The sequence below is a fragment of the Pararge aegeria genome, chromosome 12 (assembly GCF_905163445.1).
Source record: "Pararge aegeria chromosome 12, ilParAegt1.1, whole genome shotgun sequence".
Taxonomy (NCBI): domain Eukaryota; kingdom Metazoa; phylum Arthropoda; class Insecta; order Lepidoptera; family Nymphalidae; genus Pararge; species Pararge aegeria.
In genome coordinates, this window is record NC_053191.1 from 1,392,273 (window position 1) to 1,406,670 (window position 14,398).

Below are 14,398 nucleotides of genomic sequence, written 5' to 3' on the forward strand. Positions count from 1 at the left end.
TTTTTTGAGCTGCTAAGTCAAAGTGGAAGTCAAAAATATCTCCATTCAAGTACACCCATAGATGGTACTTATGATGCGTATATTACATGAGAAATGTGAACATGATATTGAGATGATGGCGATAACCATATTCGTAAACTAAAGCTACGAGGGTTCCAAACGCGGCCTGCTCTAAGAAGAAGCCCACAAAAAACTTAGCCGGGTGTTCTTTTTTGTTCTGCTAGCTCTATATACCATTGATTCTTCCACGATTAAGATATTGCATTTTATCTGTAACCAATCAGCAGACTGCTTTTTTCCTGTATAGTTACATGAGATAGAAATAAAAATAAAAATCGTTGGTTTCGTTTCTTACATTGTAAATGATACATGTTGTGGAGACCTCCTAGAAAGAATCTAAACCAAAATCTTCAGATTCAAATTGGAGTTTAGGTAAAGGATTAAGATATTTAACGAATGCTCTGCTGTAACTAAAATTTTCTTTTGCCTATATATATATTTCTATTGGCCGGTTCCTAAAACAGCTTAATTACTCAATATTTGTGGAGTAACTAAGCTGTAGGTATTAGCTGTGTTTTTACGTTGTTATGCAAAAGTTTATATTCACATTGTAGTTTGCGAATGTTATAAATGCGAAAGAATGTCTGTTTGTTTTGCTTAAGAATAGTTTGCGTATTGGTCACATTTTGGCAATATTCATTGGCAACAAGGAGTTATAATTGTGTGTTAAAGCCACAACTGGCACCACCGATCGTTGTCATAATAAATAAATAATGTGCATCGATTCGTGTGAGAATTCGAGAATCAAAGCCCGTGGGATGTAAAAATAGTTAGAAGTACAGTAATGCAATCTGTAGGTTACAAAGTTTAAACAGTAATTCCTCAAATTAATCTCATAAAAAATTCTTTGGTTCAGTTAAGTGCAAGAAAATAATTATTTAGATTAAGTAATCATCACCTTCGTGAATATATTTTGGGAAGGTGGTTCGGATGATGGATGTCGGGACTAAGTAGTTGTGTCGATTTATTATCTTAGAAAGATGGGTAAAGAAAGAAAGTAAAAACATTTATTTATGTTTAGTGTTACAAACAGTTCATCTTATAATAATAAAGTAACAACATAGTATACAACATATAATGTCTGTGTGTAAGACCGGACAGAAAGGGTGTACAGCCATGCCGCTGATTTTCAGCTGAGACCCGATTGACGAGACGGCAAACTAAATAGATAAATAAAAATAATAAAATAAATAAATAAAGTGAAGCACAGGTTATTCCCATTAAAGTAGGTAATAACAGTAATCATCAATTACTTACCACCACAAATAGTGTAGACTGGTAAGATATTACCTATTTACCATATCTACGTCAAGTGAGTCTAATGCCACCTTACGTAGTCTGCCTTACGAGCCGCGCCGACCAAATACCAAATACCAAGATAAACTTGAGGCGTCATGGGTCGGCAATGTTTTCAATTTTTTATGCGGATGCGTCGAATCCGATCCTCGGTCCCTCTGCCGGTTGCGGGCGTGCAGGGGGTCTGGCAAGAAGCAGGGTGCGGGGGGCGGTCAAGGCCGTGGGCGCACGCGGCGGCGAAGTCTACGCGCGGCCAGTCTACCTTGCACTCCCGCAGCGAACGGTTGTGTCTCGTGATACCAGTTAGTGACAGTGTTGTGCTTTAAACAGTTGCTGAACAGTTAGCCGCTAGGTCGTCGACCGCGCGAGCATGAATGTTCGCTCGCCTGCCCTCGCACAACTTTGACCGAAACCCACCAGGTAACTTCCTCACCCTTTAATCGCAGAGTGGCCCAATCAGACCATCCAGTTTGCATCAACAGACATACCGACTTTCAACTCCCTTCAACCTTCAACTTAGGTTGACAAGTGACTTTTTGTGTGTTAAAGTCGGTTAGTTATGATAAAGCAAGACATCTTTATTTTAAAGTTAATCCACACATATCATAGTCGTGAGTCGTGACTATCCTGGCGCTTCCACTACTTAGAATAGTTGCCAGGATACCGTTTTACATGTTGGGCGCAACGTAGGAAGAGGAAGAGAGAGGTTAACACAAACCAACATTTTCTGTTCTTTAACTATTATTTAATTTATATTATCCAAGTCCAGGTACCTAATGTCAATTACTTGCCTGAATACACCCGATTATGTTTTGATTTTAGCAAGCAGGTTGTTCGGAAATACATACTAACCTAGTTGTATTAAAGAGAGAGAGACACTTTTTTCCGGATAAAAAGGGACTTGAAACGTTTGAAGATAAGTTTTTGGAGCATCAATATAATGGCCAATGATCCAGAGATAGCCTATCCCATCAATTCACATGAAAGCCCCATTAAGTCCGACACACGCTCCGATCGCCTTAATAGATTGTCCTGCTCGAGCGATGGTCTTGAAAACTCAAGGCAAGACGCTGTCTCGCGTCTGGTTTTTGTTTTTTATGCTTTTATGTATGTTTACCAAGATGCAATGTTGTAACAGAACTTTCAACTAAAAGCTTTTGTCTGCGTTAAGTTTAAAAGTTGATAAATCTCTGAAATTGCTTTGTATAGTCTTGAACCCCGCCGAATTATTTTAGAGAAATAAAAAGATGTTAATACTATAAAAACTGAGAAGGAGACTAAATATATCTGGGTATTAACCATAATTATGCAAAATATGCAACATCTATGCGTGGTTTACAGTGAAAGGCAATAAATAGAAAGTATATTTTAACTTAATTCATAGGAGATTCGTAAATAACTCCGTTCATTAAATCAGTAGTAAGTAGGTATATCTAAAGATGATTTCTGAACGCAATTTAAATTATCGAATCAGCTCCCATCTACTATGCGAGTACCCTCAATATACCTTCCAGATATTTCTTCATTCATGCCAATTGTCGAACCAGGTCCTATCTAAATGTATCCTCGAAATTATGTAGGAGCTATCAAAGAGGATAAATTAATTGGGAATAATACCGACCTTTGATGGCTCCTCTGAGGCTATAGCCTCACCGCAGAACATGAAGTACTTTAGTACTTCATGTTCTGCGGTTTAACATCTGCTGTCATTAGTAACGTTGCCAACAACCGGATAACTGGTCGTTTTCATACATAACCCATAATTTGACAGCAACAGATGAAAACTGGGTCACAATCGACCAACATCGACTAGTAACTTTTAGAAATATACCCGAATAGCTTAACTAAAGTTTAGGTTTTCGCTTTTGATCGCTAATCCACGCTTTATTTGTGCTAAAGCTTGTCTGTTTGTTTTTTTACCAATTTTTGGTTCAACCATTGATTCTATCTTAATAAAATTTGGACTCCGATCTTTATATTATATATATATATATATATACATATATATATATTTTATATTAACGATAGGCCAGCGCTTGACGACAATCATGGCCGTTAGAAAGCAATGAAAAATCTTAATCCTCGAGATAAGCTTAGGATATTTTATTGACAGAAAAGCACCACTCATTCACTTTTGTTGCCTGTGAACTGGTTCACAGCTATCGGATCTTGGCGAAATTTGGTATAGAGGTAGCTTGCATCCTGGATTGCATATTCTACTTTTTATTCCGAGGTTGGCTCAGGATTTAAAAAAAAACACAAAAATCACTGGCTACAACTAGTAGGTATACTTATAAAGGTTGAGATAGGAAAGGGACAGATATTTTGATTATTATTGCTCCTACCTTTTCATAACTTACGTTTTTATGATCTATCGCCCAACAAACTTCTAACCTTGATATAATCACCCCAGCGGAAACGCTCACTTAACGGGTATATTTATAGCGTAACAAAACACTCCCGACGTCCAATGGGATATTGAAAATGAGCCAGTTTATAAACACCCCATAATTTGAAATGCTTTACAAAACAAACAGGTTTTACGAGCGAGGTTTTGAATTTAACTTTGTTTGAACCTCTGGCTTACAATTAACGTAGACTTTAGTTATCTATATATTTTTTAGTCTTACTTTCGCAGAATAATCGACTATCGATTAATCACTAGTGTTCGCAGTAAATAAAAGAAAATCTGACAGGTTCTTTGTTGAAATATTACACGACGTGTTTTGCATTGGTCATATCCTAAGTTACTTGGTTTACTTACCTTTTTATTATTTACTGTCTAGCAGTATGGCTTATAAAATTTTAATAACTAGCTGTGTTTTTTACTTCAATTAAATGTTACTAAAGATTAATCGTAAAACTGATCTATGCAAAACTGATTTGATATTTTTGAACGCAAATACCAACAAAAGTTTATATTTAAATAGATAGACTTTTTTAAGTTCGCTTTGATGACTTTAGTGATGATAAGATGATTTTTTCTACATTATTAATCTTTTAACCAACATTTTATACATTAATATAGTTATCAAATCATCCAAGTACAAAGTAAATGTGCGGTTTTAACGTCTGCTGTAGATTAATTATAACAACTCTTTAACAAGAAATTAAATGACGAAGCAATCCTTGGTTGCGTCAATCCTAAAATATGTATCAAGCTATAAACTTAAATCCATAGTTCTAAGTATTTTACTATATTGAAATATTAAAAAAAAGTGTTATTCCGCTGACTCTGCTAGTTATCACTATGAAAAAAAAATAGGAATCTGTTTAGTTTTCATTTATTTGTTTTGCAATGATTTTTTCGTCTCTTTTTTGATCGTTTCACTTTTGTTTTAATTATTAATACCCTTTGACATTGATTCTACATTGTGATCATATTTAGATTTTTTATACTCATTTCATACTATAATTGTACGTCCGGCTGTTGGTTTACTGTTTCGAATGCTTTTCTAGGCCTTGTCAACTTGCTTTCTATGTGTAAACAGTGAACAATTAAATTTTATTCTATTCTATTCTTATTTGTTCGGAGCAATAAGGTGCAGTTTGAACATCTCTGTGCATCTAACTATAAACTCTTTCATGGAGCCTTCGCCCATCGCTTTCATTGATCGTCTAGTTACATCATCTCTTACGATACCATCGCTCTCTGTCATTGCTAATTGTGCAAGTGCGACCGATCGTAATGAGATTTATGCGAGTTTAAACGTCTATTGAAGCTGGTGATAGTAGGGGACCTTTTTCATCATCATCGATAACCTATAACACTCCACTGCTTTACTAAAGGCCATGGGAGGGGTTGCAAAAGAACTATACTTAGTAGCCTTTCTTAAGAATCGGGCTATCAAATGCAAAAATATTTTTTTAATTTTTGATAAAGAGATTAGAAAAAAAAACAACTTGTACTAAGTGCGATACCAACTAAAAAGCAAGGAATACGTAACTGAGGTAACGAACAATAAAAAAAAAAACCTTTTTGTTTTGAAGTCGGCTTAAGAAACCAACTTTTCAGTTTCTTTATTAATTTAGATTCCGAAAGCACTTTGAAACCTGCAACATCGCAATTTTATAAATTTAAATGCACATACAAATTTTCGAAACCGACACGATTTGTACCCGCGGCTCCCTGGCAATCGCGGCCCGAGCGCTTTGACCACACAGCTATGGCTCTCCTTCTGCCGATGCCCAAATTAGTATACGCATTTATATTAGTCTTATATTATTAGCGACTACGATCCGTAGCTTAGTCGTCAGGTTCAAATCCTGTCGGTTCCGAAAATTTTAATATGCATTTTAAATTAATAAAATGGACATTTCCTCAAAGTGTAGGTAAAAACCTTATTAAAAATTATAAAACATTCCAATGTTTCTGAGAAAAATATATCAGTTCGAGTCTACAACAATATAGAAAATGGCCTTATTGAAATAATGAATAATTTTATTTGTCTCAAGAGCAATGATGCTTGAAAGCAATCAGTTCCGCTTTTATCTGCCCACAATATAGAATTATAATATCTACAAGTACGTATAGGCAGTTAAGAACATCGAAGCATGTGATTCAAAGACACAAATAAAAGTGGCGATAAAGTCAAAGTTAAAGTCAAAAATATCTTTATTCTAGTCCAAGCCCATAGGTGGCACTTTTGATGCGTACACTAAAGGAGAATTACATGGTAGTGAGATGATGGCGATAACCATAAACTTAAAACTAAAGCTACGAGGGTTCCAAACGCGTCCTGGTCTAAGAAGTAGCCCACAACAAACTTAGCCAGGTGTTTTTTTTGTTATCACCATCTCATATTGTCATTTAAAATTATTAGAAGAGCAACTTGGTTAGAGAAATAATTCACACTCGAGCTTTTTTATCGATTACTTAGTAGTCCTTTATACTATAATATGACTTTTCTATAAGCTTACGTTTAATACAAACTTTATACTTTTTAAGAGACATCTCCAATATGTCAATCGGTGGTTTATCGTATAATTAGAAAGCCTAGTGGGAAGGACAAATTCAAATTCAAAAATGTTTTATTCATGTAGACCTTATTACAGGCACTTATGAAGCGTTCATACATTTAACATGTTACACTAATGTTAGTGATGGTGCTAACTGCATTGGACGTTGGGCTGAATTTATTTACCCGGCTAAGTTTGTTGTGGGTTCTTCTTAGTCCAGGGCGCGTTTGGAACCCTCGTAGCTTTAGATTTAAGTTGGCGAACGAAGTTATCACCATCCCGTTACAATTATGTAAACAAATATGTATGAACGCTTCATAAGTGCCTGTGATAGGCTTACATGAATAAAGAAATTTTGAATTTCCAAAGCGATCGAGATGTCAGAGTTATGTATATGCGTTTAAGCAATGAAATAGGTAAGTACTGTAATGATTTAGTATTTCTGAAATATCGAACAATAGGACAGGTACTCGTATGTTTACCTGGCAATCACTTTATTCGGAATTTGATAAAGGTTACTGAACCTATTTCAAGTAGGTATACATATAGAGATTTTTTAAGCGATATCTGTCCTTGGTATTTTTAGATGCGAGAGTGTTTGTTTGCCCTTCTTTCACGCAGCAAAAAAGCTTTGGGGCTAGATGACGATGTGTGTATTGTCGTTTTTATTTATTTTAGGATAGTACAAAGAATCCTTTAATATCGGAAAATCACTGCGGAAAACTAACTAATATTATTAATACGAAATGTGTTAATTCCTTGTCTTTCTTTCACGCAGCAACCTTCAGTGTAATAAAGTCAAAGTCAAATATGTCTTTATTCAAATAGGCACATATATGGCACTTTTGATGCGAACATTACATGGAAAATATAACATAGAAGTGAGTTGATGGCGATAACTAAATTCGTCAACTTAAAACTAAAGCTTAAAATATGGCAATATCCCAGCTAGTTGTCAATACAATCAATATAACTAATAACAATATAATATTAAGTTACAAATAAACTTAAGTTAAAAGTTACTTAAGGTAAAAAAACATTAAGTTGGTTTATTGGTATAGTGACTCTACCACCGGTTTGGAAAGCAAATGATACTGAGAAGAATCCGGCAAGAAAGGCTGCAGTTTCTCTCGGGCAATTAAGTTCATCGCAGATTCTTAAAATATAGATCAAATAAGAAAATATATGATATGTTTACCCATATATATTAAGCGACTGTTAACTATGGGCCTCATAACAAGGCTCAGAGTCACTCAGCGAGCGATGGAGAGAGCTATGCTCGGAGTATCTACGTGATAAAATCAGAAATGTGGAGATCCGTAGAAGAACCAGAGTTACCAACCTAGCTCAACGAGTCGCTGTGCTGAAGTGGCAATGGGCGGGGCACATAGTTCGGAGGAGGGATGGACGTTGGACAAGGTGCTGGAATGGCAGCCACGCACTGGTAAACGCAGCTTTGATCGACTCTCGGCGAGGTGGACGGACGACATTAGGCGCGTCGCAGGTAGCCGCTGGATCCAAACGGCACAAAACCGTGGAATTTGGAACTCCCTACAAAAGACCTATGTCCAGCAGTGGACGTCTATCGGTTGATATGATACTAAAGCGACATAATTTCCGTTTGTTTAGTGATAACGACTATGACATCATGAGGTATCTTTGTGACTTCTGAGTCTCAATACAAAACTGAAGTGTAACACCCTCCCGCACACATACACAAAAACAAACAAAACTGGCACGTCGAACTTAAAACACTCGGTAATTTTTGCGTCGGGGTTAGTTATACTCATCAAAAGTATAATTATACAGCCGGTTGGCGCAGTGGGCAGCGACCCTGTTTTTTGTGTCCTAAGGCGGTGGGTTCGATTCCCACAAATGAAAAAATGTTTGTTTGATTGACATGAATGTTTTCAATGTCTGGGTCTTCATCTGTATATTATAAGTATTTATGTGTATAATATTCATAAAAAGATTCATCAGCTATCATAGTACCCATATCACAAACTAAGCTAAACTGATGAAACTAACTGATGAGTATGTTTATGATTAATATAAATAAATACTTTTAAAATGTATGCATATAATAACACCCAGACAATGAAAACATACGTGTTCATCACACAAAAATGTTCCAGTTGTGGGAATCGAATCCACCACGTTGGACTCAGAAAGCAGGGTCGCTGCCCACTGAGCAAATCGACTGTCAAATTAAAAAACTACTGTAGCAGTAGTTATGTTTCAAACCAAGTAGAATAAAACAATAACATATTACTTAGCGATTAATATTTGCCTATTTACTCGTTATGCTTACAAACAAATTGTTTGAACATTACCTTTGTCTTTTTGATTATGTACTTGCACTTGAATATAATATTAATAGATAATAATAGTTAGACAGCGCGTCGCCAGAAGCCGGGAGTTACTGCTTACCATTAAAAAGCGAAAAGTCTGGGCCACATTCTGAAACATGAGCGATACCAACTGCTCTAGCTCATAATGATGGGCAGAGTAGAGGGCAAACGACGTGTTAGAAGGAGGAAGAAGTCATGGACCAATATCGTAAGCATGGGAACATTGTTTCGCTTGGCCCAAGACTACGAGAAGTTCGCTGAGCTGACGGCCAACCTCCAGTAGTAGAAAGTCACAGAGAGAGAGAGAGAGAGAGAGACACTTGAAAAAAGGTTGTTAAATTAATCAATCAATTAGATAGCAACGATTACGGATACCTCTAACCAAATATGTAAAATCGTTTACCTGTTTATGAACTGAAAACATCTGAGAAATTCACATTGCACAAATTAACTATCAAATCAGTAAAAACTTATTACGCAGAGTCTAGATCAATTAATTAGACGTTATGTATTGCAGATAGTTCTTGCTGGTATACATACTCAAACATTAGCTGTATTTGAAAATTTCCTTTGAAACTTCCGAGGCAAACTCCATAAATTTCACTTTTGGAGTTAAAGTTCAAGAGTATCGCTTCTGTTAGCTTTAGTTAATTATTAGAAAGAAGATAATTTCAATAATATAAATAGTTATGACTCCAATTAATAGATAATTATTGGTGATAACATGTAAATTTACACAAAAGAAAAACAATCCAAAAATTCCACATTAAAGAACCGAAAAAAATATGTATAATAATGCCTACAATTCAAACCAAAGGCACCTACGAACAAAATTGTTTAGCAACTCGGTGAAAAAGGCCTATCCATGAGTTCAATGCACCATCAATTATCCTGCGTTATTTTTGACTAGAGTAAAGCTTTTGATTGCGTTGTCTACTGTTAGTTCTGGGTTCGGCTTACCAAATTTAAACCGCTGTTTAATCGCTATTACAGCTTAGTTTTAAATTTAGATTACCGATAATGGTATATATAGCGATAATGATGTTAGACAAGGCTGTGTACCTTCTCCTATAATGTTTAATATCTACGGAGGATACAGAAATAAGGCAAACTCTTTTATATTTGATAGAGACATAGCAGCATAGTAGTAAGGTTGATACTCCTCTTTTAAGGAAAGGATTGAAACAATAAGCAAAGTGATGGATCTGTTTATAAACGTAATCTAAAAAAAATTATAACGGTATTGATTTTAGATCACATCACTTAAATCTGACTGGTAATTTAAATCTTGAAAACTTAATTCATCAAGAAAATTCTAAGTTTAACCTATAATTAGAAAGCGCTATGTTAGAACTGAGTTGAAATTGGAAAAAAGGAATAGATTAGTGCGTTACATAGTCGTTTTTAAAGAGTAGTGGCCAATTAATATAGTATAGCTTTTAGTGACAGAGCTCGTCCGGGATAGTACTACCTCCACGCTTAATTCTGTTGCTGAACAACATTGTTGCGATGCTGTGCTCCGGTCTACAGATCTTGGATGCCAGTGTTATTACCGGCATATTAGGATTAACATCTACGCCTCAGGTTGACACAGGGCGGCATGCTGCAGGATGTGTTCCTTACCTTGCTCACCATCAGGTGGGTAATCTACGCCAAATATTCATCATTATAAAATTACTGGCCCACTACGGGGTACGGGTTATGAGAAGCAGTTCGGGGCGCAGTCCACTATGTTAGCCCAGTGCGGATTGGTGGACTCCACACACCTTTGAGAATATAATAGAGAACTATCAGGCATGTAGTCGCGTGCACAAGGTTTTTGACCAGGGTATGCATAAAGAAAAATGGCATATTAATATGCCAATGGCATAAGTTATACAAGAAATTTAGGGGAGGCTGCTTTTGTGCGTGTATGAAGTGCACGCCACTGCAGGCATGCAGGTTTCCTCACGATGCTTTCCTTCAGCGTTGAAGCAAGTGATATTTTAATTACTTAAAGCTCACGTAAGGGTTTAATATCTGGTTTACCCTAAAGGTCGGTACTGACCAACGTTACGAGGTGTAATGTAACATTTGCGTACGCATCGACCATGTTACGCTGTGTTTTAAAATGGGCGTAACATGCTCGACAAAACACTGTGCTCCGCTTTCGCGGTTAGTTGTTCACTCAAGATAGCCGACAGCGAGGACGCATTGGTATCTTGATTCTACTTAATTATTGTTTCATCCAAACAAAAGAAGAAGAATTAAAAAGAAAAAATATTCCAAGCGTCTTCTTTCTTTAGTTTGTTATAATGCTTTGTATGAGCTGGGTTCCACAACACTTCCTCTTCTCTATATTTTTCTATAAAATACAGAGTTTTTACATTGTGCCACTTCATGTTTTAAGAAATAAATACAAGAAGAACGACATGTGATTACTCGCGACGCGCGTGCGCTCGGAACGACTTGCAAAAGCCGCTCGTTGCTCGCTGGTTTCCCCGTAACACGACGTACTGACTACACGAATGCTCGCGATGTAACACGTTACATTACGCCCTGTAACGCCGGTCAGTACCCACCTTAACAGGTTACCCATTTGCGAGGTGAGATTGCAGCCCAGGGGTATTGTGTAGTGGATTGAAGAACTTCATTAGAAACTTGAATCTTAATTACCTTAGCCAATGGGATCAATTAAAGTCAGCATAAAAATTCACGGCTATTAAACCTCGCTAATTAATCTCGTAGCTATTAGGAAAATTAATTTACCAGTCTGGTGCATTGGTCTAGTGGTTACCTATTTCACTACTGACACTAATCACAAGGTTCAATTTTCAAACTCGCTTGGAACAAATATTTATTTTTATGAAAATTAAGCTTGATTTGCTGTACTCCGCGAAAATCAGGAGAATCTGCATGGTATAATGTAGATGGCGATGTGTGTATTATTAAAGTTTATTTTTTTATTTATTATTTCTTAATATAATACTTTCTCGGACGAGGTCAGCCACAAAAAGGCTATGTACTACTACTAAAGTAGCTTTAAATTCCTCTCTTTTATGGGAAATCAGGAATTTGGAGCTGAGACTCATTCCTGTGCCCTGCTGTACAGTTATAGGCAGCGGCTAATAATGATGCACGATGCACTGAGCACGAAAGATATAAAAAAGTCACTTCGATTCGAAATGATTATATGAAACGCCATTATATGAAAGGTAATATGCCGGTAACTTGACAGCTAGACAATTGCATCTAGATAATCGCCGAGCTAGCCCGTTAGGCTAGATAATGTCCGTTGTCTTGTCACACGTTAGGATATAATTAAGCCCGGTGCGAAACCTGTATCAAGATGCTATCAATGTGACGTCATAGTTTAACTATCATACAGTTGGGCTCGATGGTTAATGGCTCATAAGTAACCTAACAACCTTTAAACAAAGGAAAAGTGCCTTCCTTCAAGTCAGCTTACTCTATAAGCAATTTTACAACGATTAAACACAGCGGTCTATCTTTTCAAAGATTATTTAAAAAAGAAAATCATCTTTATCTTTGGAGAGATGAGAGCGGAGCGGCCTGCTTCCAGGCAACCTTGTCATTTAGAAATTCATCAACAGCATAGTAACTATGCTATAATAAATGTGTTTGTAAACGTATGCGTTAGTAGGTCACAATATTACCTGAGGAATCACATAGTAAAAGCATATTAAACTCCCTTCTTAACTATAATTACCTCCCTTATGTCACCTATTCTTTATACAACGTATAAATGAAAACCGAAATATTATGTGCTTTAGAGGTACATTATTTATTATCTGCGGGACTTGTCTGTGAAAGCGAAACGCTAATAGTTTTTGAGTAAACCACTGCAATAGTTTTTACTGAAAGAAATCAGTTACAGCCCTAACATCACATGCACCTCCACGTCCACCAATCCGCACTGGGCCAGCGTGGTGGACTACAGCCTTAAACCCTTCTTATTGTGGGAGGAGACCCGTTCCCTGTAGTGGATCGGTAATGTGTTGATGTGATGATGATCATGAAGTTTGTCATAAGTAAACACTTAAAATCTTTTAAAATAGTCTGTATTTACCATACAAAAAAATATGAAATCAAATAAATATGCTTTATTTACAGGGTTATTCCATTTGAAATATATTTATGCGCCCAACAACAATATTTCGTAATTCGGTTACACGTTCGTGTTTTTTTTATAAATGAATAGTACAACTTTAGCTATATTAATAGGAACTTCGTTATAAGATGAAAAAACGGCAGAAATGGTTTGTATTCAGTACAACCTAAGGCGGCGTTCTGAATCAAATAAAGAATCAATAGGACGTCGAGCCCTAAACGTAATTGTAATATGACGCCACTTTCAATTGCCGCACTTGGTACCGACTACTGCTAAATGAGTTTGAATAACTTATTCAATTAGAAATCTATTTAGTTATTTATAGCAAAAAAAAATAAGTTATTCTTTATCATATTCTAACTAAATGGTTATCCTTTCTACACGATTAATTAAAATAATCGTTATTTTTAAAAATTACAAAAGATATGTCTAGCAGAAATCTGATGTAGGTTTTACGTAACGCAGCATACTAAAATCGAATCCGGCCATGTCTAAACTGGCTTGTATGGACTTGGTGCCACTGCCTACTGTATGTTAGCGTAGCTGCGATGTCGTGCCATTAACAATACGCCGGGCCCAGCTAATCAGTTGACAACAATCTCTCCTCCGTGCAGTCGGTAAACAATACATTATGTATTGCGCGCTATCCTTAACCGTCACGACAGACCATTCTTACGGTGAAAATGCTTATATACCACCCAGTACCCGCCCAGCATGAAAAGTCCTGGTGACGATTCGATTCGATAGAGGTTATAATATGTGTTTAATTTTGCCCAAACTTTGTGTAAATCTGATGAATGTGGTTGGAGATAGAGGACAAAATCATTTAAGCTTTAGCGATACTGAATACTTTTTTTTTTAGAACTACAACTAAATGCCACATCAAAAAACCAAATCAAACGAAGACGAAGTCGCGGGCAACAGCTATGGCAATAACACATCGCCAAACACAATAACACATCGCAACTTTTATAAGCTTTTATTAAATGAGATTAAATACATATTAAAATTAAAATATGCTTTATTCATGTAGGCCTATCACTGCACTTATGAAGCGTTCATACATATGTGTTTCCATAATTGTGAGGTGATGGTGAAAACTACTTCTGCTAACTTAAACCTAAAGCTCCGACGACTAAGAGCCCACAACAAATTTAGCCGGGTATTTTTTTGTTATCACTCTCACAGTCAGCTATGAAGTTAGAGCAATTCTCACTCAAGCTTATTTATCGTTTAACTGATCCTTAATTGTAAAATGACAATCTTCTTTAAGCTAACATTGTTTGGACTTATGCAAAGGTAAATAAATCTACCTGACTTGCACAAACTACTTAGCTTACTAGCTATTGTCCGCATTCTTTGTCCTATGGGGAGATAATGAACGTGTCCACCTGCTAAAGCACGGGAACATAGCATAGGAATAGTATATCCCCGTTTATTATTACACATATTTTATTCAGATTTTATTTCCACTTGTGCGCCAGTGCTAGGAGAGTTAATAAAGCTGTGGGAGTGGAAACATTTTTATCCTTTCCCCGGAGATATAATTGTCTCCTGCCCATGCTAGCCGTAGAGGTGAGATTGCAGTCAAGGGCTAACTTGTAGTGGAATAAAAAAAAAG

At 36.4% G+C, this 14,398-nt stretch overlaps 1 protein-coding gene across 1 annotated transcript in view; it reads left to right on the forward strand.

Moving 5' to 3' along the window:
- The first annotated feature begins 1,617 nt into the window (after window positions 1-1,617).
- Window positions 1,618-14,398, forward strand: part of LOC120627828 — a 91,012-nt gene continuing 78,231 nt past the window's right edge. The window contains exon 1 of the mRNA XM_039895895.1: window positions 1,618-1,776. The gene's annotated coding sequence lies outside the window, so the exon portion shown is untranslated. The remainder of the gene's footprint in view (window positions 1,777-14,398) is intronic.